General features: G+C 45.7%; 1 protein-coding gene across 1 annotated transcript in view; it reads right to left on the reverse strand.

The window, feature by feature from the left end:
* The window catches only part of LOC106599296 (ELKS/Rab6-interacting/CAST family member 1), a 678,087-nt gene that overhangs the window by 292,490 nt on the left and 362,763 nt on the right, over positions 1-22,834 (reverse strand).

The raw sequence follows: 22,834 nt of genomic DNA on the forward strand, positions 1-22,834 counted from the left end.
CTTGGCTGTTTCATGAGGTGTGTGTGTGATCCTACTAGGTGCTGTGTGTGTGTGTGTGTGTGTGTGTGTGTGTGTGTGTGTGTGTGTGTGTGTGTGTGTGTGTGTGTGTGTGTGTGTGTGTGTGTGTGTGTGTGTGTGTTTGTCGTTTGTGAGGGGAAGAGGATAGGGGAAAGGAGAAGAGGATAAGCGAGGAGGGGAGAGGTGGAGAGGACGCCAGGGGAGAGGAGGATAGGGGAGAGGAGGAGGGGGGAGAGGAGAGAAGGATAGAGGAGAGGAGGATAGAGGAGAGGAGGAGGGGGAGAGGAGGATAGAGGAGAGGAGGATAGGGAGAGGAGGATAGAGGAGAGGAGGAGGGGGAGAGGAGGATAGGGAGAGGAGGAGGGGGAGAGGACGCCAGGGGAGATGAGGGGATGAAAGGGGAGAGGAGGAGGGGGGAGAGGAGAGGAGGGAAGAGGAGGATAGGGAGAGTAGAGAGGAGAGGATAGAGGAGAGGAGGATAGAGGAGAGGAGGATAGAGGAGAGGAGGAGGGGGGAGAGGATAGAGGAGAGGAGGATAGGGAGAGGAGAATAGAGGAGAGGAGGATAGGGAGAAGAGGATAGGGAGAGGAGGATAGAGGAGAGGAGGAGGGGAGAGGAGGAGGGGGAGACGAGGATAGAGGAGAGGAGGATAGGGAGAGGAGGATAGGGAGAGGAGGAGGGGGAGAGGAGGATAGGGAGAGGAGGAGGGAGGAGAGGAGAAGGGGGAGAGGAGGAGGGGGAGAGGAGGAGGGGGAGAGGAGGATAGGGAGAGGAGGATAGAGGAGAGGAGGAGGGGAGAGGAGGATAGGGAGAGGAGGATAGAGGAGAGGAGGAGGGGGAGAGGAGGAGGGGGAGAGGAGGATAGAGGAGAGGAGGATAGGGAGAGGAGGATAGGGGAGAGGAGGAGGGGGAGCGGAGGATAGGGAGAGGAGGATAGAGGAGAGGAGGAGGGGGAGAGGAGGCTAGGGAGAGGAGGATAGGGAGAGGAGGATAGAGGAGAGGAGGAGTGGGAGAGGAGGAGGGGGAGAGGAGGAGGGGAGAGGAGAATAGGGAGAGGAGGATAGAGGAGGATAGAGGAGAGGAGGATAGGGGAGAGGAGGAGGGGGAGAGGAGGATAGAGGAGAGGAGGATAGGGAGAGGAGGATAGAGGAGAGGAGGAGGGGGAGAGGAGGGTAGGGAGAGGAGGGGGAGAGGTGGAGGGGGAGAAGAGAATAGGGAGAGGAGGATAGAGGAGAGGAGGAGGGGGAGAGGAGGATAGAGGAGAGGAGGATAGGGAGAGGAGGAGGGGGGAGAGGAGGATAGAGGAGAGGAGGATAGAGTAGAGGAGGAGAGGGAGAGTCAAGGTGTAGGGTGAGTTGGACTGGCAGTCATGTCTCTTTCCCTGTGAGAGGGTACAGCGGCATAGGGTCACCCCCTTCCTTTAGGAGCACTTAGAGAAAGATACAGTAGCAGTCAAGAAGCATGTGTGGTACTACAGACACTTCCCTACTTTCATCAATGAGACCAGAAACAGATACTTCCCTCCTTTCATCACTGAGACCAGAAACAGATACTTCCCTCCTTTCATCACTATGAGACCAGAAACAGATACTTCCCTCCTTTCATCACTATGAGACCAGAAACAGATACTTCCCTCCTTTCATCACTATGAGACCAGAAACAGATACTTCCCTCCTTTCATCACTATGAGACCAGAAACAGATACTTCCCTCCTTTCATCACTGAGACCAGAAACAGATACTTCCCTCCTTTCATCACTATGAGACCAGAAACAGATACTTCCCTCCTTTCATCACTATGAGACCAGAAACAGATACTTCCCTCCTTTCATCACTATGAGACCAGAAACAGATACTTCCCTCCTTTCATCACTGAGACCAGAAACAGATACTTCCCTCCTTTCATCACTGAGACCAGAAACAGATACTTCCCTCCTTTCATCACTGAGACCAGAAACAGATACTTCCCTCCTTTCATCACTGAGACCAGAAACAGATACTTCCCTCCTTTCATCACTGAGACCAGAAACAGATACTTCCCTCCTTTCATCACTATGAGACCAGAAACAGATACTTCCCTCCTTTCATCACTGAGACCAGAAACAGATACTTCCCTCCTTTCATCACTGAGACCAGAAACAGATACTTCCCTCCTTTCATCACTGAGACCAGAAACAGATACTTCCCTCCTTTTATCACTGAGACCAGAAACAGATACTTCCCTCCTTTCATCACTATGAGACCAGAAACAGATACTTCCCTCCTTTCATCACTATGAGACCAGAAACAGATACTTCCCTCCTTTCATCACTATGAGACCAGAAACAGATACTTCCCTCCTTTCATCACATGAGACCAGAAACAGATACTTCCCTCCTTTCATCACTATGAGACCAGAAACAGATACTTCCCTCCTTTCATCACTATGAGACCAGAAACAGATACTTCCCTCCTTTCATCACTGAGACCAGAAACAGATACCTCCCTCCTTTTATCACTGAGACCAGAAACAGATACTTCCCTCCTTTCATCACTGAGACCAGAAACAGATACCTCCCTCCTTTCATCACTATGAGACCAGAAACAGATAAAATCTGTAACCAATTGTGCTATTTTGTTTGTTTTTTTGCGTTGTTTGTAACTTATTTTTTTACTTATTTTGTACATACAGTTGTTCCTACCGTCTCTTATGAACGAAAGTAACTTGTGGACATCAGAACTGGGATTACTCACCACGAACTGGAAGAAGATTTTTCTTTAACGAGTCCAACGAGAAAGATATAGTGCTCTCCCGGGAACAGACCTACATCCCTGTCACTTGTGTGAAGAAAAGACGGAGGAAAAGAGGATGCAGATCAGGCTGTATTTTGAGAATACGTAGGCAAATGAGTAAACTCCCATTACCATCAGTTCTACTTGCTAGCATACAATCATTGGAAAATAAAATTGATAACCTACGATTACGATTATCCTACCAACAGGACATTAAGAACTGTAATATCTTATGTTTCACCGAGTCGTGGTTGAACGACGACACGGATAATATAGAGCTAGAGGGATTTTCCATGTACCGGCAGAACAGAGACGCTACGTCTGGTAAGGCGATGGGTGGGGGGGTGTGTTATTTTGTCAATAACAGCTGGTGCGCGACGTCTAATATTAAAGAAGTCTCGAGGTATTGCTCGCCTGAGGTAGAGTTCCTTATGATAAGCTGTCGACCACACTATCTACTAAGAGAGTTCTCATCTGTATTATTCGTAGTCATCTATTTACCACCACAAAGCAAAGCTGACACTAAGACCGCTCTCAACCAACTCTATAAGGCCATAAGCAAAGAAGAAAATGCTCACCCAGAAGCGGCCCTCCTAGTGGTCGGGGACTTTAATGCAGGCAAACTTAAATCAGTTTTAACACATTTTTACCAGCATGTCACATGTGCAACCAGAGAAAAAAAAACTCTAGACCACCTTTACTCCACACACAGAAATGCATACAAAGCTCTCCCTCGCCTTCCACTTGGCAAATCTGACCATAATTCTATCCTCCTGATTCCTGCTTACAAGCAAAAACAAAAGCAGGAAGTACCAGTGACTCGCTTAGTCGTGGTCAGATGACACAGATGCTACGCTACAGGACTGTTTTGCTAGCACAGACTGGAATATGTTCCGGGATTCATCCGATGGCACTGAGGAGTACACCACCTCAGTCATCGGCTTCATCAATAAGTGCATCGACGACGTCGTATCCACACTGACCGTACGTATATATCCCAACCATAAGCCATGGATTACAGGCAACATTCACATCGAGCTAAAGGCAAGAGCTGCTGCTTTTAAGGAGTGGGGCTTGAAAACTATTACGGACTACAAAGGGAAACCCAGACGCGAGCTGCCCAGTGACGCGAGCCTACCAGACGAGCTAAATGCCTTTTATGCTCGCTTCGAGGCAAGCAACACTGAAGCATGCACAGGAGCACCAGCTGTTCTGGATGACTGTGTGATAACGGTCTCAGTAGCCAATGTGAGCAAGACCTTTAAACAGGTCAACATTCACAAAGCCGCAGGGCCAGATGGATTACCAGGAAGTGTACTCAAAGCATGCGCGAACCAACTGGTAAGTGTCTTCACTGACATTTTCAACCTCTCCCTGACCGAGTCTGTAATATCAACATGTTTCAAGCAGACCACCATAGTCCCTGTGCCCAAGAACACTAAGGTAACCTGCCTAAATGACTACCGCCCCGTAGCACTCACGTCTGTAGCCATGAAATGCTTTGAAAGGCTGGTCATGGCTCACATCAACAGCATCCTCCCAGAAACCCTAGACCCACTCCAATTTGCATACCGCCCCAACAGATCCACAGATGATACAATCTCTATTGCACTCCACACTGCCACTTCCCACCTGGACAAAAGGAACACCTATGAGAGAATGCTATTCATTGACTACAGCTCCACGTTCAACACCATAGTGCCCACAAAGCTCATCACTAATCTAAGGACCCTGGGACTAAACACCTCCCTCTGCAACTGGATCCTGGACTTCCTGACGGGCCGCCCCCAGGTGGTAAGGGTAGACAACAACACATCTGCCACGCTGATCCTCAACACTGGGGCCCCTCAGGGGTGTGTACTTAGTCCCCTCCTGTACTCCCTGCTCACCCATGACTGCATGGCCAAACACAACTCCAACACCATCATTAAGTTTGCTGACGACACAACAGTGACGACACAACAGATCACCAACAATGATGAGACAGACTATAGGGAGGAGGTCAGAGACCTGGCAGTGTGGTGCCAGGATAACAACCTCTCCCTCTATGTGAGCAAGACAAAGGAGCTGATCGTGGACTACAGGAAAAGGCGGGCCGAACACACCCCCATTAACATCGATGGGGCTGTAGTGGAGTGGGTCAAGAGTTTCAAGTTCCTTGGTGTCCACATCACCAACAATCTATCATGGTCCAAACATACCAAGACAGTCGTGAAGAGGGCACGACAAAGCCTTTTCCCCCTCAGGAGATTGAAAAGATTTGGCATGGGTCCCCAGATCCTCAAAAAGTTCTACAGCTGCACCATCGAGAGCATCCTGACCGGTTGCATCACCACCTGGTATGGCAACTGCTCGGCATCTGACCGTAAGGCGCTACAGAGGGTAGTGCGTACGGCCCAGTACATCACTGGGGCCAAGCTTCCTGCCATCCAGGACCTATATAATAGGTGGTGTCAGAGGAAAGCCTAGTAAAATGTCACAGACTCCAGTCACCCAAATTATAGACTGTTCTCTCTGCTACCACACGGCAAGCGATACCGGAGCACCAAGTCTAGGACCAAAAGTCTCCTTAACAGCTTCTACCCCCAAGCCATAAGACTGCTGAACAATTAATCAAATGGCCACCAGACTATTACATTGCCCCCCCCCCTTGTTTTGTACACTGCTGCTACTCGCTGTTTATTATGTATGAATAGTCATTTCACCCCCACCTACATGTACACATCACCTCTAACCTGTACCCCTGCACACTGACTCGGTACCGGTACCCCCTGTATGTAGCCTCGTTACTAACCTGTACCCCTGCACACTGACTCGGTACCGGTACCCCTGTATGTAGCCTCGTTACTAACCTGTACCCCTGCACACTGACTCGGTACCGGTACCCCCTGTATGTAGCCTCGTTACTAACCTGTACCCCTGCACACTGACTCGGTACCGGTACCCCCTGTATGTAGCCTCGTTACTAACCTGTACCCCTGCACACTGACTCGGTACCGGTACCCCCTGTATGTAGCCTCGTTACTAACCTGTACCCCTGCACACTGACTTGGTACTGGTACCCCCTGTATGTAGCCTCGTTACTAACCTGTACCCCTGCACACTGACTCGGTACCGGTACCCCCTGTATGTAGCCTCGTTACTAACCTGTACCCCTGCACACTGACTCGGTACCGGTACCCCCTGTATGTAGCCTCGTTACTAACCTGTACCCCTGCACACTGACGGTACCGGTACCCCCTGTATGTAGCCTCGTTACTAACCTGTACCCCTGCACACTGACTCGGTACCGGTACCCCCTGTATGTAGCCTCGTTACTAACCTGTACCCCTCCACACTGACTCGGTACCCCCTGTATGTAGCCTCGTTACTAACCTGTACCCCTGCACACTGACTCGGTACCGGTACCCCCAGTATGTAGCCTCGTTACTAACCTGTACCCCTGCACACTGACTCGGTACCGGTACCCCCTGTATGTAGCCTCGTAACTAACCTGTACCCCTGCACACTGACTCGGTACCGGTACCCCCTGTATGTAGCCTCGTTACTAACCTGTACCCCTGCACACTGACTCGGTACCGGTACCCCCTGTATGTAGCCTCGTTACTAACCTGTACCCCTGCACACTGACTCGGTACCGGTACCCCCTGTATGTAGCCTCGTTACTAACCTGTACCCCTGCACACTGACTCGGTACCGGTACCCCCTGTATGTAGCCTCGTTACTAACCTGTACCCCTGCACACTGACTCGGTACCGGTACCCCCTGTATGTAGCCTCGTTACTAACCTGTACCCCTGCACACTGACTCGGTACCGGTACCCCCTGTATGTAGCCTCGTTACTAACCTGTACCCCTGCACACTGACTCGGTACCGGTACCCCCTGTATGTAGCCTCGTTACTAACCTGTATCCCTGCACACTGACTCGGTACCGGTACCCCTGTATGTAGCCTCGTTACTAACCTGTACCCCTGCACACTGACTCGGTACCGGTACCCCCTGTATGTAGCCTCGTTACTAACCTGTACCCCTGCACACTGACTCGGTACCGGTACCCCCTGTATGTAGCCTCGTTACTAACCTGTACCCCTGCACACTGACTCGGTACCGGTACCCCCAGTATGTAGCCTCGTTACTAACCTGTACCCCTGCACACTGACTCGGTACCGGTACCCCCTGTATGTAGCCTCGTTACTAACCTGTACCCCTGCACACTGACTCGGTACCGGTACCCCCAGTATGTAGCCTCGTTACTAACCTGTACCCCTGCACACTGACTCGGTACCGGTACCCCCTGTATGTAGCCTCGTTACTAACCTGTACCCCTGCACACTGACTCGGTACCGGTACCCCCTGTATGTAGCCTCGTTATTGTTATGTTACTTTTTATTATTTTTTACTTTAGTTTATTTGGTAAACATTTTCTTAACTCTTCTTGAACGGCAATGTTGGTCAAGGGCTTGTAAGAAAGCATTTCAAGGTAAGGTCTACACTTGTTGTATTCGGCGCATGTGACAAATAAAGTTTGGTTTGATTTGATGAGAGCAGAAACAGATTCTTTCCTCCTTTCCCCGCTATGAGAGCAGAAACACAGAGAAACAAGGGACAAAGAAGAAAGAGCAGAGAGAATATGGTGAGCACAACAATATTTTACAAAAAAAGCAGCATCAGCAAAAACGGTAAAATAAAAATAAAATACAGAGAAATAGGAAATAAAAGCCTTGTTCATAAAGGCATGAACATGGTGTTCCAAATGGCAGAACATGCTGATGAGGAACTATGCGTCGTCGAGGTTCAAAATAGAACAAATAAGAGAGTTTGAAAACATTAGAAAACGAGGAGTTGATGTGATGTCTCTCATCAGGTTGAGAATGAACAGAGCTTTAGAACTAACGGAATGATATGACATCATGAATCAATGGACCCCACATGCCTAACAGATTCCAAAATCATTTCATCTCAAACTGGCTTTATTTATTAAATGATATTAAGGAGATTACAGAATAATTACACATCACAGAATAGAGAGGGACGCTACTCTCTTATCAATAGACATATCAAATATTTGCCAGGTCGTCATTGTAAATAAGAATTTATTTTTAATTGACCTGCCTGGTATAATAACGGTAAAATAAAATGTATAATAATAAAACATAATCCCTGGTGTCATCATCGGGTCAATCATATTGTCTCTCTCTCTCTCCACTTCTCTCCTCTCTCTCCTCCCCTCTCTCTCCTCCTCCCCTCTCCTCCTCTCTCCTCCTCTCTCCCCTCCCCTCTCTCCACCTCTCTCTCCTCCTCCCCTCTCCTCCTCCTCCTCTCCTCCTCTCTCCTCCTCCCATCTCCTCCTCCTCCTCCCTCTCCTCCTCCCCTCTCCTCCTCCCTCTCCTCCTCCCCTCGCCTCCTCTCTCTCCTCCTCTCTCTCCTCCTCTCTCCTCCTCTCTCTCCACTCTCTCCTCTCTCTCCCTCATATTATTTGTCTCCAGAGTTGACCATCAGTGCCAAAGCAGCATCCTCGTCCTCTAAGGTGGGCCTCAGAGCCAACCCCAACAAGTAAGGCCTTTGGTTTCCTTTGGTTGTTGCTTTCTTCTGGAAGCAGAACTCTTTGGCTCTACAATCTCTTCTAGAGAACATTAACAGAAACATTTGTTTTCATTTGCTCTTTCCACTTTAATCACAAAATCCAGACAGGTATTGACAAAGCCAGAATTACACTCTCTCTACAGCCAAACACACAAACGCCTCCACCCTCTCACAGCCCCCTGCAGCATTTCATAAGAACTGCAGCCTCCCCTTCTTATTGAGTTCTTCCTGAACCAAGGTCAGTTTTGCATTACACCCTAATGCTGAAGTTTAGGATTTGATGTGAGTAAACTGATGTTAGGCCAACCACTACCTAGACCGTTTTCCCCCACTAGTTGATATGAATCTGACAGGCTCAGCTTTAAAAGAGCCCTGTATGTCTGTGCCAAGTGAAAACATGTCAACCACAAGACTATTATTTATAAAGCATGAACACTCAGTTCAGCATATTACTACTGATCTGTTATAATGGATTCATACATATTACTACTGATCTGTTATAATGGGATTCATACATATTACTACTGATCTGTTATAATGGATTCATACATATTACTACTGATCTGTTATAATGGGATTCATACATATTACTACTGATCTGTTATAATGGGATTCATACATATTACTACTGATCTGTTATAATGGGATTCATACATATTACTACTGATCTGTTATAATGGGATTCATACATATTACTACTGATCTGTTATAATGGGATTCATACAGATGTAGGATCTTAATTTGATCATCCTGTTGCAGGACAACTTTTTCTGAAATTTGTAATTTTCACTTAGAAATGTCAGACTTGATTTTCCCTTACGAATAATGTATGAACCCCTACAGAAATGTCCATTCATTATAATCCACAAAACAATTTACATTTCCTGTTGCTGCAGGATTATTTTCATGTTGTAGCAATCTGGCTCAAATTAAGATCCTAAATCTGTATGGGCTGTCCAAACTTTCACACATTCCATAACACACACACGTGTGCATACACACACACACACACATACTCGCGCACACACACTAACACCCTCTGATTCAAACATGACTATTCATCTCCACGTTTGAATGTGTCGGTCCGGAGTCGAAGGTCCAGACCTCAGAAGTCTCTCTTTCAGAAGGCTGAACCAGCTAGTATATTTATAGAGCTAAACCACACCTCGGGGGATAGAGGGAAGTGGAGAGAGGGGGGGAGAGAGAGAGAGAGGGGGAGGGAGGGAGAGAGAGAGAGAGGGGGAGAGATGGAGACAGGGAGAGAGAGAGAGAGGGGGGAGGTTGGGAGAGAGAGTGGGAGAGAGAGTGGGAGAGAGAGAGGGGGAGAGAGGGAGAGAGAGCGAGAGAGAGAGGGGGAGAGAGGGAGAGAGAGGGAGAGAGAGCGAGAGAGAGAGAGAGAGGGGAGAGAGGGAGAGAGAGCGAGAGAGAGGGAGAGAGAGCGAGAGAGAGGGAGAGAGACAGAGAGGGAGATAGAGAGAGGGAGATAGAGAGAGGGAGAGAGAGCTAGACAGAGAGGGAGAGAGAGAGCGAGAGGGAGAAAGAGGAAGACAGAGAGATATAAAGAGAGACAGAGAGGGAGAGAGAGGGAGATAGAGAGAGGGAAAGAGAGAGAGACAGAGAGGGAGAGAGAGAGAGAAGGAGATAGAGAGAGGGAGAGAGAGCTAGACAGAGAGGGAGAGAGAGAGAGAGAGAGAGAGAGAGAGAGGGGGGGAGGGAGAGAGAGAGAGGGAGGGAGAACTAGACAGAGAGGGAGAGAGAGAGAGAGATGGGGATGGAGAGAGAGGGAGGGAGAAAGAGAGAGAGGCCTAAGTTAAAAAGACTAGGTAAACTTTACAGTGGTCTCTTCAGTGTTGAGGACTCTTCAGAAGTCTTCCTTTTAGGGGGACATTGAGTAAAGTCTCCCCAAGAACAGAGCATCATTTTAGGGGAAGAGTCGTTGTAACCTTCCCTAAGAATGGATCATCCTTCTGGGGAGGAGCGAGTGGACAGCCTCACTAAGCACGGACGGATGGACAGGAGAGGACCGAGTACTCCGGGGAAACACTGTTAGTGATTTTCTCCCAAACTCAGATGCAGATGCATCCTCTGAGGGAAATATGAAACATGAGCAGATGGGACACATGTTTGGCAAACATGACCAGGAGCTGTTATGTGTTTAGACCTAAACCATAAATCACACCGTCATTCATTAAAATCCCCCAAAAGATGAAGACACACAGAAGACATTGAAATGGAATGAAGGTACAAAGTAGACTGGGACATGTGGACCAAAAAAGCAGTTTAACAAGCAGGTCAGAAAGAGTAATCAGCAGGAAAAGCAGTCAGAAGAAATGTAATGTTCAAAAGAAGAGTCCAAAGAAGAGAAAGCGTTTCATACCTTGCACCACTTAAAGCCGGTGTGGTTGGAGTCATGCAAGTACTTCTACACAGCACAGGCAGTGAGTAGCAGAGAAGACAGAGAGAAGAGAAGACAGAGAGAAGAGAAGACAGAGAGAAGAGATTATAGAAAAATGCAGAAGCAAAGCAGACAGGAGAGAACAAAACAGAGAACAGAACAGAGAACAGAACAGAGAACAGAAGATTGAAACAGAACAGAGAACAGAACAGAGAACAGAAGATTGAAACAAAACAGAGAACAGAACAGAGAACAGAAGATTGAAACAGAACAGAGAACAGAACAGAGAACAGAACAGAGAACAGAAGATTGAAACAGAACAGAGAACAGAACAGAGAACAGAACAGAGAACAGAAGATTGAAACAGAACAGAGAACAGAACAGAGAACAGAAGATTGAAACAGAACAGAGAACAGAACAGAGAACAGAACAGAGAACAGAAGATTGAAACAGAACAGAGAACAGAACAGAGAACAGAACAGAGAACAGAAGATTGAAACAGAACAGAGAACAGAACAGAGAACAGAAGATTGAAACAAAACAGAGAACAGAACAGAGAACAGAAGATTGAAACAGAACAGAGAACAGAACAGAGAACAGAAGATTGAAACAGAACAGAGAACAGAACAGAGAACAGAAGATTGAAACAGAACAGAGAACAGAACAGAGAACAGAAGATTGAAACAGAACAGAGAACAGAAGATTGAAACAGAACAGAGAACAGAACAGAGAACAGAAGATTGAAACAAAACAGAGAACAGAACAGAGAACAGAAGATTGAAACAGAACAGAGAACAGAACAGAGAACAGAAGATTGAAACAGAACAGAGAACAGAACAGAGAACAGAACAGAGAACAGAAGATTGAAACAGAACAGAGAACAGAACAGAACAGAGAACAGAACAGAGAACAGAAGATTGAAACAGAACAGAGAACAAAACAGAAGATTGAAACAGAACAGAGAACAGAAGATTGAAACAGAACAGAGAACAGAACAGAGAACAGAAGATTGAAACGGAACAGAGAAGAACAGAGAACAGAACAGAAGATTGAAACAGAACAGAGAACAGAACAGAAGATTGAAACAGAACAGAGAACAGAACAGAGAACAGAAGATTGAAACAGAACAGAAAACAGAACAGAGAACAGAAGATTGAAACAGAACAGAGAACAGAACAGAGAACAGAAGATTGAAACAAAACAGAGAACAGAACAGAGAACAGAAGATTGAAACAGAACAGAGAACAGAACAGAGAACAGAACAGAGAACAGAAGATTGAAACAGAACAGAAAACAGAACAGAGAACAGAACAGAGAACAGAAGATTGAAACAGAACAGAGAACAGAACAGAGAACAGAAGATTGAAACAGAACAGAGAACAGAACAGAGAACAGAACAGAGAACAGAAGATTGAAACAGAACAGAGAACAGAACAGAGAACAGAAGATTGAAACAGAACAGAGAACAGAACAGAGAACAGAAGATTGAAACAGAACAGAGAACAGAACAGAGAACAGAAGATTGAAACAAAACAGAGAACAGAACAGAGAACAGAAGATTGAAACAGAACAGAGAACAGAACAGAGAACAGAAGATTGAAACAGAACAGAGAACAGAACAGAGAACAGAACAGAGAACAGAACAGAGAACAGAAGACTGAAACAGAACAGAGAACAGAACAGAGAACAGAAGATTGAAACAGAACAGAACAGAGAACAGAACAGAACAGAGAACAGAACAGAGAACAGAAGATTGAAACGGAACAGAGAAGAACAGAGAACAGAACAGAAGATTGAAACAGAACAGAGAACAGAACAGAAGATTGAAACAGAACAGAGAACAGAACAGAGAACAGAAGATTGAAACAGAACAGAAAACAGAACAGAGAACAGAAGATTGAAACAGAACAGAGAACAGAACAGAGAACAGAACAGAGAACAGAAGATTGAAACAGAACAGAGAACAGAACAGAGAACAGAACAGAGAACAGAAGATTGAAACAGAACAGAGAACAGAACAGAGAACAGAAGATTGAAACAGAACAGAGAACAGAACAGAGAACAGAAGATTGAAACAGAACAGAGAACAGAACAGAGAACAGAAGATTGAAACAAAACAGAGAACAGAACAGAGAACAGAAGATTGAAACAGAACAGAGAACAGAACAGAGAACAGAAGATTGAAACAGAACAGAGAACAGAACAGAGAACAGAACAGAGAACAGAAGATTGAAACAGAACAGAGAACAGAACAGAACAGAGAACAGAGAACAGAAGATTGAAACAGAACAGAGAACAAAACAGAAGATTGAAACAGAACAGAGAACAGAAGATTGAAACAGAACAGAGAACAGAACAGAGAACAGAAGATTGAAACGGAACAGAGAAGAACAGAGAACAGAACAGAAGATTGAAACAGAACAGAGAACAGAACAGAAGATTGAAACAGAACAGAGAACAGAACAGAGAACAGAAGATTGAAACAGAACAGAAAACAGAACAGAGAACAGAAGATTGAAACAGAACAGAGAACAGAACAGAGAACAGAAGATTGAAACAAAACAGAGAACAGAACAGAGAACAGAAGATTGAAACAGAACAGAGAACAGAACAGAGAACAGAACAGAGAACAGAAGATTGAAACAGAACAGAAAACAGAACAGAGAACAGAACAGAGAACAGAAGATTGAAACAGAACAGAGAACAGAACAGAAGATTGAAACAGAACAGAGAACAGAACAGAGAACAGAACAGAGAACAGAAGATTGAAACAGAACAGAGAACAGAACAGAGAACAGAAGATTGAAACAGAACAGAGAACAGAACAGAGAACAGAAGATTGAAACAGAACAGAGAACAGAACAGAGAACAGAAGATTGAAACAAAACAGAGAACAGAACAGAGAACAGAAGATTGAAACAGAACAGAGAACAGAACAGAGAACAGAAGATTGAAACAGAACAGAGAACAGAACAGAGAACAGAACAGAGAACAGAACAGAGAACAGAAGACTGAAACAGAACAGAGAACAGAACAGAGAACAGAAGATTGAAACAGAACAGAACAGAGAACAGAACAGAACAGAGAACAGAACAGAGAACAGAAGATTGAAACGGAACAGAGAAGAACAGAGAACAGAACAGAAGATTGAAACAGAACAGAGAACAGAACAGAAGATTGAAACAGAACAGAGAACAGAACAGAGAACAGAAGATTGAAACAGAACAGAAAACAGAACAGAGAACAGAAGATTGAAACAGAACAGAGAACAGAACAGAGAACAGAACAGAGAACAGAAGATTGAAACAGAACAGAGAACAGAACAGAAGATTGAAACAGAACAGAGAACAGAAGATTGAAACAGAACAGAGAACAGAACAGAGAACAGAAGATTGAAACAGAACAGAGAACAGAAGATTGAAACAGAACAGAGAACAGAACAGAGAACAGAAGATTGAAACAGAACAGAGAACAGAAGATTGAAACAGAACAGAGAACAGAAGATTGAAACAGAACAGAGAACAGAACAGAGAACAGAAGATTGAAACAGAACAGAGAACAGAAGATTGAAACAGAACAGAGAACAGAAGATTGAAACAGAACAGAGAACAGAACAGAGAACAGAAGATTGAAACAGAACAGAGAACAGAAGATTGAAACAGAACAGAGAACAGAACAGAGAACAGAAGATTGAAACAGAACAGAGAACAGAACAGAGCAGCTCAGATGCTTTTTGAGAAAAATCAGGCAAGAAATGTAAATTGGAAGTAGCAGAGAGACAGAGAGAGTTGGATGAAGGCAGTTAAGGAGAGACTTGGGAAAGTTGGTAACCATGAGACTTTCTGAGACCCAAGGGTGAGGAGAGATGGGGACAGCATGGGACAGGACAGGGCAGGGCTGGAAAGAGATGGGAAGAAGAGAGAGGGCGAGACGTCCCCTCATACTAGGCCAACATTAGGGAGCGAGAGAAGGAGGGAGAAAGAGGGAAAGAGGCAGAGAGAGAAAGAGCCTGGGCTTTCTCAGGTCTTGTTTCTACAGTGCGCGTTATGAATTGTGTCATAGGACTGCTGAGTCATGTCTGAAGGGAGGGGAGGGGACGTATATATTTTCATGTGGTCTTGGGCAAACGTTTTCACTGGACCCGCTTGAGCGACCCAGTCCTCTTCACACAGCCAGGCCGTAAATCCACAACCCACTGAGTGATCCGTGTCACCAAACACACAGCACAGAGGAGACTGTGTGATGGAAATACCCCTGGTCGATGTGTGTGTGCGTCCGTGTGTGTGTGTGTGTGTGTGTCGCCTACATCTGTGCGGTCTATGTTCCCTTAATTACCAAGGCTCATTACATGGGCAGGGTGAGTGGGTTTGGCAGCTCCACACATCATGAGGACAAGTACCAAAATAAGGAGTGACTGTCTCTGTCCTCCTGGTGTAGAGGGGAGAGGGGTCTCTTCAGCTCAGTGGAGGCGCGCTGCGCTGCACTGCTGTGCTGTATAAATAGAGGATGACTCTAGCTGATGGCCAATACTTCACCAAGTGCCTCAGTCTTTACAGTAACACAGAAGAGATCTGTCGTAGGCCAGATGCTGTTTCAACTGGGAGTGGAGAATCACTACTGTTTCTTCAGTATAGCCAGTCATGTCCTGTGTCAGTGGCTACAGGCTGCAAATAGGATTCCATTGTTATTGTGACTCCTCTTTTATTTGATTCATTCTATATTATATGTTCTCTCTCTTCTGTATCTTATTTTGGTTTGTTTCTGTTATTGTCTGATGCCTTGGTGGGGGGTGTGGGAGGGGGGGGGGTGGTGGACGGTGTGGAGGGGGGGGTGGAGGGGGGAGGGGGGTGTAGAGGGGGGTGTGTGGAGGGGGGGTGTGGAGGGGGTGTGGAGGGGGGTGTGTGGAGGGGGGGGTGTGGAGGGGGTGTGGAGGGGGGGTGTGGAGGGGGGTAAAGGACTGGGGATGTTGTATTGTTATGGTTGTCAATGTTTCTATGTTCTCTAACCTGAAAACATACACAAAGTATATATAAACCAGAAGAACAACAGAGAGGATGGAGAGAAGGAGGAGAAGAAGAGAGGAACAAACAGAGCAGGATGAGTGTGTGAAGGTCTGGCAGGGGGCGTGACCTTAATGAACCCTGGGTAATGCTCACTATGAGTGTGAATGGACAATAGGCCTATAGGGATCACTTTTAGAACTATTTAAAAGTGATTTAAAAGTGTATTTCCAGGTAAATGCCCCAAAAATGTCATTTTGGCTCGGCTAGCTTGGCTGGCTCCTTCTGGGTTTAATACTTAAATAGTTGTTAGTCTCTCTTTCCTGTCCTGGCTGTGGGGTTTATTCCCCTGGTGTTCCTGTGGCTGGCCTGGGTTAACATTGGACCTGGATATAGAGCAGGTGGCATAACTAACTAGCTATATCCTTGCCTTCCTGCATATGTGTTAGAGAAAGAGGCTGAGCATTGAGCACTACCAGTCCCCATCCAGTCTCCTCCCTGTACCCAGCCTTCCTCTCCCACAGCCTGGCCCTGCATGCTGGCCATAGATCCTGGCTCTATAAGCCTGGAAGCACGCACGCACGCACACACGCACACACGCACACACGCACACACGCACACACACACACACACACACACACACACACACACACACACACACACACACACACACACACACACACACACACACACACACACACACACACACACACACACACACACAAGTCCCTGGAAGCGGAGGGCCCCTACTAGAGCCCAGATATAATGAACCTCAAGGGGGAAACTAAAGGTCCACCCTGCCTGAAGCCTGGTGGTGCCTAGCCTGGACCGGACCAGGACTGTGTCCCAAATAGAACCCTACTACCTATATAGTGCACTACTTTTGACCAGGGCCCATCAAGTCCTAGCCCAGATGAACGAGGGGGAACCAGACCGTGACACGTCCACCCTACACCCTTCCTGGGGTGGAGTCAGGCAGTGACTGGGGTGGGGAGGAAAGGATGTGGAGGAGACAGCATTGTATGGTTGGGTCCAGAGCCCAGGTTCACTAATTGGGAAATGTCTCATGTATGAAAAGCTCTTTATTAATGAAGTTATTGTAAAACAAACCATTAGGAGACAGACTCTACAGCTGGGAGTTTTATTGTGATTAAGAGTGACAGGGAGGAGAAGAAGGAAATACATCCATGGCCAAAACTCCACAGTGGACAGAAAGTGAGTGACCTCATTGATCCCCTCAAAGTCTGTCCAGCTTCCTTATTCTGGGCAGTGAGAGTCCCTGTTTGCCATGCTTCAGTCTATCCACCTCAGATCAGTCATTCAGGGTTATTCCAGTTTGATGGTCTCTCTCCAGTAGGCTGGTATAAAGACTAGGGTTGCAAAGGGTTGGAAACTTTTTGGTAAATTTCCTGAATTTTTCAGGAAATTTTCTATGGGAAGTTAAGCCCGGGAATTTGGGGAATTTGTTAGCTAGTAAATTTGTTAACTAGTAAATAGTAGCCTACAGCAAAGTGTGTTTAAATAATTTCTAACCTGTTAACAATTTCTGCTAGTTGGTTTTTGATACCATGTGGGTTTTATCTTGCTTGAGCCTGCTAACTGAGGAGTGTTAATTCACCTGTTTCCATACATGTTTCATTTTAAAACATTTATCTGACAAATGAGTTGTTTAATCTAACTGCTTAACTATTTATCTGTACATGGGAATTGTATTTATTTATTTTTACACTTTTCTTCCTAATCTTTACAGGAAAATGCCACGGGCACTATCTGATGTGTGGAGTCATTTCACTGCAGCTAATGTAGAAGGAAAAGCTGTGTACATTTGCAAATACTGTGCCAAATCATATATGTGAAGAATGCAACAAAGATGCAGAATCATCTGGCCAAGTGCATAAAGTTCCCTCAGTGCTCACAACAAGCAACCTCTGACTAAAGTCCCTCTACTTCTATTCGAGGTGAAAATGATGAATCAGACACCTTATCGATAGCAACAGCTCATGGTCCTCCTGGAATCAGAAGTTTTTTGACTCAATGGAGGAACGTAGTCAGAGAAATGCTGATGAATGTCTTCCTCAAGCTGTGTATGCAACTGGTTCACCTCTGATGCACACAGGCAACGTGTATTGGAAGAGATTTCTGAATGTTCTTCACCCAGCATACACCCCTCCAACCAGACATGCTTTATCTACTCATTTGCTGGATGCAGAGTTCAACAGAGTTCAAGTGAAGGTCAAGCAAATCATAGAGAAAGCAGACTGTATTGCAGTCATCTCTGATAGGTGGTTGAATGTTCGTGGGCAAGGAATAATTAACTACATCATCTCCACCCCTCAACCAGTATTCTACAGGAGCACAGACACAAGGGACAACAGACACACCGGTCTCTACATTGCAGATGAGCTGAAGGCAGTCATCAATGACCTTGGACCACAGAAGGTATTTGCACTGGTGACAGACAATGCTGCAAACATGAAGGCTGCTTGGTCTAAAGTGGAGGAGTCCTACCCTCACATCACACCCATTGGCTGTGCTGCTCATGCATTGAACCTGCTCCTCAAGGACATCATGGCACTGAAAACAATGGATACACTCTACAAGAGAGCCAAGGAAATGGTTAGGTATGTGAAGGCTCATCAGCAATCTACCTCACCAAGCGAAGTGAGAAGAATAAGAGCACCACATTGAAGCTGCCCAGCAACACCCGTTGGGGTGGTGTTGTCATCATGTTTGACAGTCTCCTGGAGGGGAAGGAGTCTCTCCAAGAAATGGCCATATCACAGTCTGCCGATATGGACAGCCCCATCAAGAGGATCCTCCTGGATGATGTATTTTGGGAGAGAGTGGTAAGCAGCCTGAAACTCCTGAAACCTATAGCAGTAGCCATTGAGGGAGACAATGCCATCCTGTCTGATGTTCAGACTCTGCTAGCAGATGTAAGAGAAGAAATCCGTACTGCCCTGCCCACTTCACTGTTGCTCCAAGCTGAGGAACCTGCAGTTCTGAAATACATCAAAAAGCGTGAAGACTTCTGCCTGAAGCCCATTCACGCTGCAGAGTACATGTTGGACCCCAAGTATGCTGGTAAGAGCATCCTGTCTGGTGCAGAGATCAACAAGGCCTATGGTGTCATCACTACCGTGTCTCGCCACCTTGGCCTGGATGAGGGCAAGGTTCTTGGCAGTCTGGCGGAGTACACTTCCAAGCAAGGGCTTTGGGATGGAGATGCAATATGGCAGTCGCGCCAACATATCTCATCAGCCACCTGGTGGAAAGGACTTTGTGGATCTGAGGCTCTTTCCCCTGTTGCCTCCATCATCCTCCAAATCCCACCAACATCAGCCGCCTCAGAGCGCAACTGGTCCTTGTTTGGGAACACACACACCAAAGCACGCAACAGGCTGACCAATACAAGGGTTGAAAAATTGCCATCCGGGCAAATTTGAGGCTTTTTGAGCCTGACAACGAGCCATCCTCAACAAGGTTGGAAAGTGACAGTGAAGATGAGGCCTCAGAGTCTGATGTTCAAGAGGTGGACATTGAGGAGGTCCAGGGAGAAGAGATGGAAGCCTGAGAGGAAGACAACCAAAGCTTTAGTTTCAAGACTATCATTTTACAGATGTATGTTGAAAATGTTTTTGGGAGATGCGATGGATCATTGGGGATCATTCAATATTCCCTTTCTTTTGCTGTTCAGTGAAATCATCCCATGTGGAGAGTCAACTCATTTAATTAAAGTTCAATTCATAACAATTTTTTATTTTTATTTCTATTGGAAGGATTTAATCATTTGAATTATGTCTACTTATGATAAGGTAAAAGGTTTATGTTTCTGTCTCCATATGATTGTCACGTCCTGACCATAGAGAGCTCGTATTTTTCTATGGTAGAGTAGGTCAGGGCGTGACTGGGGGGGTTTTGTCTAGTTTATTTATTTCTATGTTTGGTTCTAGTTTCTTTTTTTCTATGTTGGGGCTTTTTTCTAGTTAAAATGTTCCATGTTGTGTTCTATATTCTTTTTTTCTATGTTGGGGTTATCGTATGATTCCCAATTAGAAGCAGCTGGTCATTGTTGTCTCTAATTGGGGATCATATTTAAGTTGTTGTTTTTCCCACTAGTGTCTGTGGGAGATTATTTTGAGTTAGTACATGTTGTACCTCTTCGTCACGTTTTTTGTATTTTTTTATTTATATATATATATATATATATATATATATATATATATATATATATATATATATATATATATATATAGTTTATTGTATGTATTGCATAGTTTCACATATAAATGAAGATGTGGAATGATACGCACGCTGCGACTTGGTCTCATTCATATGACGGCCGTGACAATGATATGGTAAATATATCCAATGCAACAAAATGGACATTTAAAAAGTATTGATATTAATTTGCAGATATTTTCATTCATTCCCGTTAATCACCACGGAAAGTTTCCACCTCTGAATATTCCCCAAAATGTTCAACCCTAATAAAGACACAGCTGTGGTATGCTGTTAATGCCTATTGACACATCACAATGACAGACCATCCCTCACCATACACAAACACACACACAGCAAGATGTGTGTGTCAGACCAGCTGATGTAAACTGAAGTGAAAGGAACCTGTTTCTTCATAGAGCGATGGAGTTATTTATTTGCCAAATGAAGACTGGACACAAACACACCCATACCACGTAAACAGGCCCCATTGGCACGGTATTCAGGGGGTTGGCATGGCGATGCATCGCTATAAGACAGGGGAAGCGTTCTCTGAGTTGCTACTTCAGGAGTGTGTATAACGGAGGGTTTTGACTGGAGGCCTTCGCTGAGGGGCATTGACGTGGGTCTAAATGATGCCATTAACTGTGGGCTCAAGAGATGCCAGCCTAGTGCATTAGTGTGCGCAAGTTAACATAAACACTGTGGACTTTTGGCCAGGAGAAACGGAAGTGATGTTAGGATGGGGGGGGGAGACACAGAGGAGGGCTCTGAGGTAGGGATTGGGTTCTGTGTGTAACAGAGAGGACTTGTAGAGATGAAGGGGTGGCAGGTAGCCTGGCGGTTAGAACGTTGGACCAGTAACCCAAAGGTTGCTAGATCGAATCTGTCCTTCTGCCCCTGAACAAGCCAGTTAACCCACTGTTCCTAGGCCGTCATTGAAAATAAGAATGTGTTCTTAACTGACTTGCCTAGTTAAATAAAGGTTAAATAAAGGTTAAATAAAATATAAAAAATAATAAAATAAAATGAAACTTGAGTAAAGGGGTCTACAATGTTGTTAGACTTGACATTCCACCACTGATATGTAGATGATTGTGAAGCTCCTTGTTTCTCTGGTTCCTTGTGTTTCTGTTACATACAGTGTGTTTGTATTGTATTTATCATGGATCCCCATTAGTTCCTGCCAAGACAGCAGCTACTCTTCCTGGGGTTTATTATGGATCCCCATTAGTTCCTGCCAAGACAGCAGCTACTCTTCCTGGGGTTTATTATGGATCCCCATTAGTTCCTGCCAAGACAGCAGCTACTCTTCCTGGGGTTTATTATGGATCCCCATTAGTTCCTGCCAAGACAGCAGCTACTCTTCCTGGGGTTTATTATGGATCCCCATTAGTTCCTGCCAAGACAGCAGCTACTCTTCCTGGGGTTTATTATGGATCCCCATTAGTTCCTGCCAAGACAGCAGCTACTCTTCCTGGGGTTTATTATGGATCCCCATTAGTTCCTGCCAAGACAGCAGCTACTCTTCCTGGGGTTTATTATGGATCCCCATTAGTTCCTGCCAAGGCAGCAGCTACTCTTCCTGGGGTTTATTATGGATCCCCATTAGTTCCTGCCAAGACAGCAGCTACTCTTCCTGGGGTTTATAATGGATCCCCATTAGTTCCTGCCAAGACAGCAGCTACTCTTCCTGGGGTTTATTATGGATCCCCATTAGTTCCTGCCAAGACAGCAGCTACTCTTCCTGGGGTTTATTATGGATCCCCATTAGTTCCTGCCAAGACAGCAGCTACTCTTCCTGGGGTTTATTATGGATCCCCATTAGTTCCTGCCAAGACAGCAGCTACTCTTCCTGGGGTTTATTATGGATCCCCATTAGTTCCTGCCAAGACAGCAGCTACTCTTCCTGGGGTTTATTATGGATCCCCATTAGTTCCTGCCAAGACAGCAGCTACTCTTCCTGGGGTTTATTATGGATCCCCATTAGTTCCTGCCAAGGCAGCAGCTACTCTTCCTGGGGTTTATTATGGATCCCCATTAGTTCCTGCCAAGACAGCAGCTACTCTTCCTGGGGTTTATTATGGATCCCCATTAGTTCTGCCAAGCCAGCAGCTACTCTTCCTGGGGTTTATTATGGATCCCCATTAGTTCCTGCCAAGGCAGCAGCTACTCTTCCTGGGGTTTATCATGGATCCCCATTAGTTCCTGCCAAGACAGCAGCTACTCTTCCTGGGGTTTATTATGGATCCCCATTAGTTCCTGCCAAGGCAGCAGCTACTCTTCCTGGGGTTTATCATGGATCCCCATTAGTTCCTGCCAAGACAGCAGCTACTCTTCCTGGGGTTTATTATGGATCCCCATTAGTTCCTGCCAAGACAGCAGCTACTCTTCCTGGGGTTTATTATGGATGCCCATTAGTTCCTGCCAAGACAGCAGCTACTCTTCCTGGGGTTTATTATGGATCCCCATTAGTTCCTGCCAAGACAGCAGCTACTCTTCCTGGGGTTTATTATGGATCCCCATTAGTTCCTGCCAAGACAGCAGCTACTCTTCCTGGGGTCCAGCAAATCTACCTTTTTTTAAACATTACAATAAATTCACAACAGATTCCACAAGTGTGTGCCCTCAGGCCCCTACTCCACTACCACATATCTACAGTACTAAATCCATGCATGTTATCATGTGTATGTGCTTGTGTTGTTCATGGTGGTGTTTCTGTGTGTGTGTGTTCTCTCTGTGTGTGTGTGTGTGTGTGTGTGTGTGTGTGTGTGTGTGTGTGTGTGTGTGTGTGTGTGTGTGTGTGTGAGTGTGTGTGTGTGAGACTGCACCACTCACCTGTTTC

The sequence above is a fragment of the Salmo salar genome, chromosome ssa17 (assembly GCF_905237065.1).
Source record: "Salmo salar chromosome ssa17, Ssal_v3.1, whole genome shotgun sequence".
Taxonomy (NCBI): domain Eukaryota; kingdom Metazoa; phylum Chordata; class Actinopteri; order Salmoniformes; family Salmonidae; genus Salmo; species Salmo salar.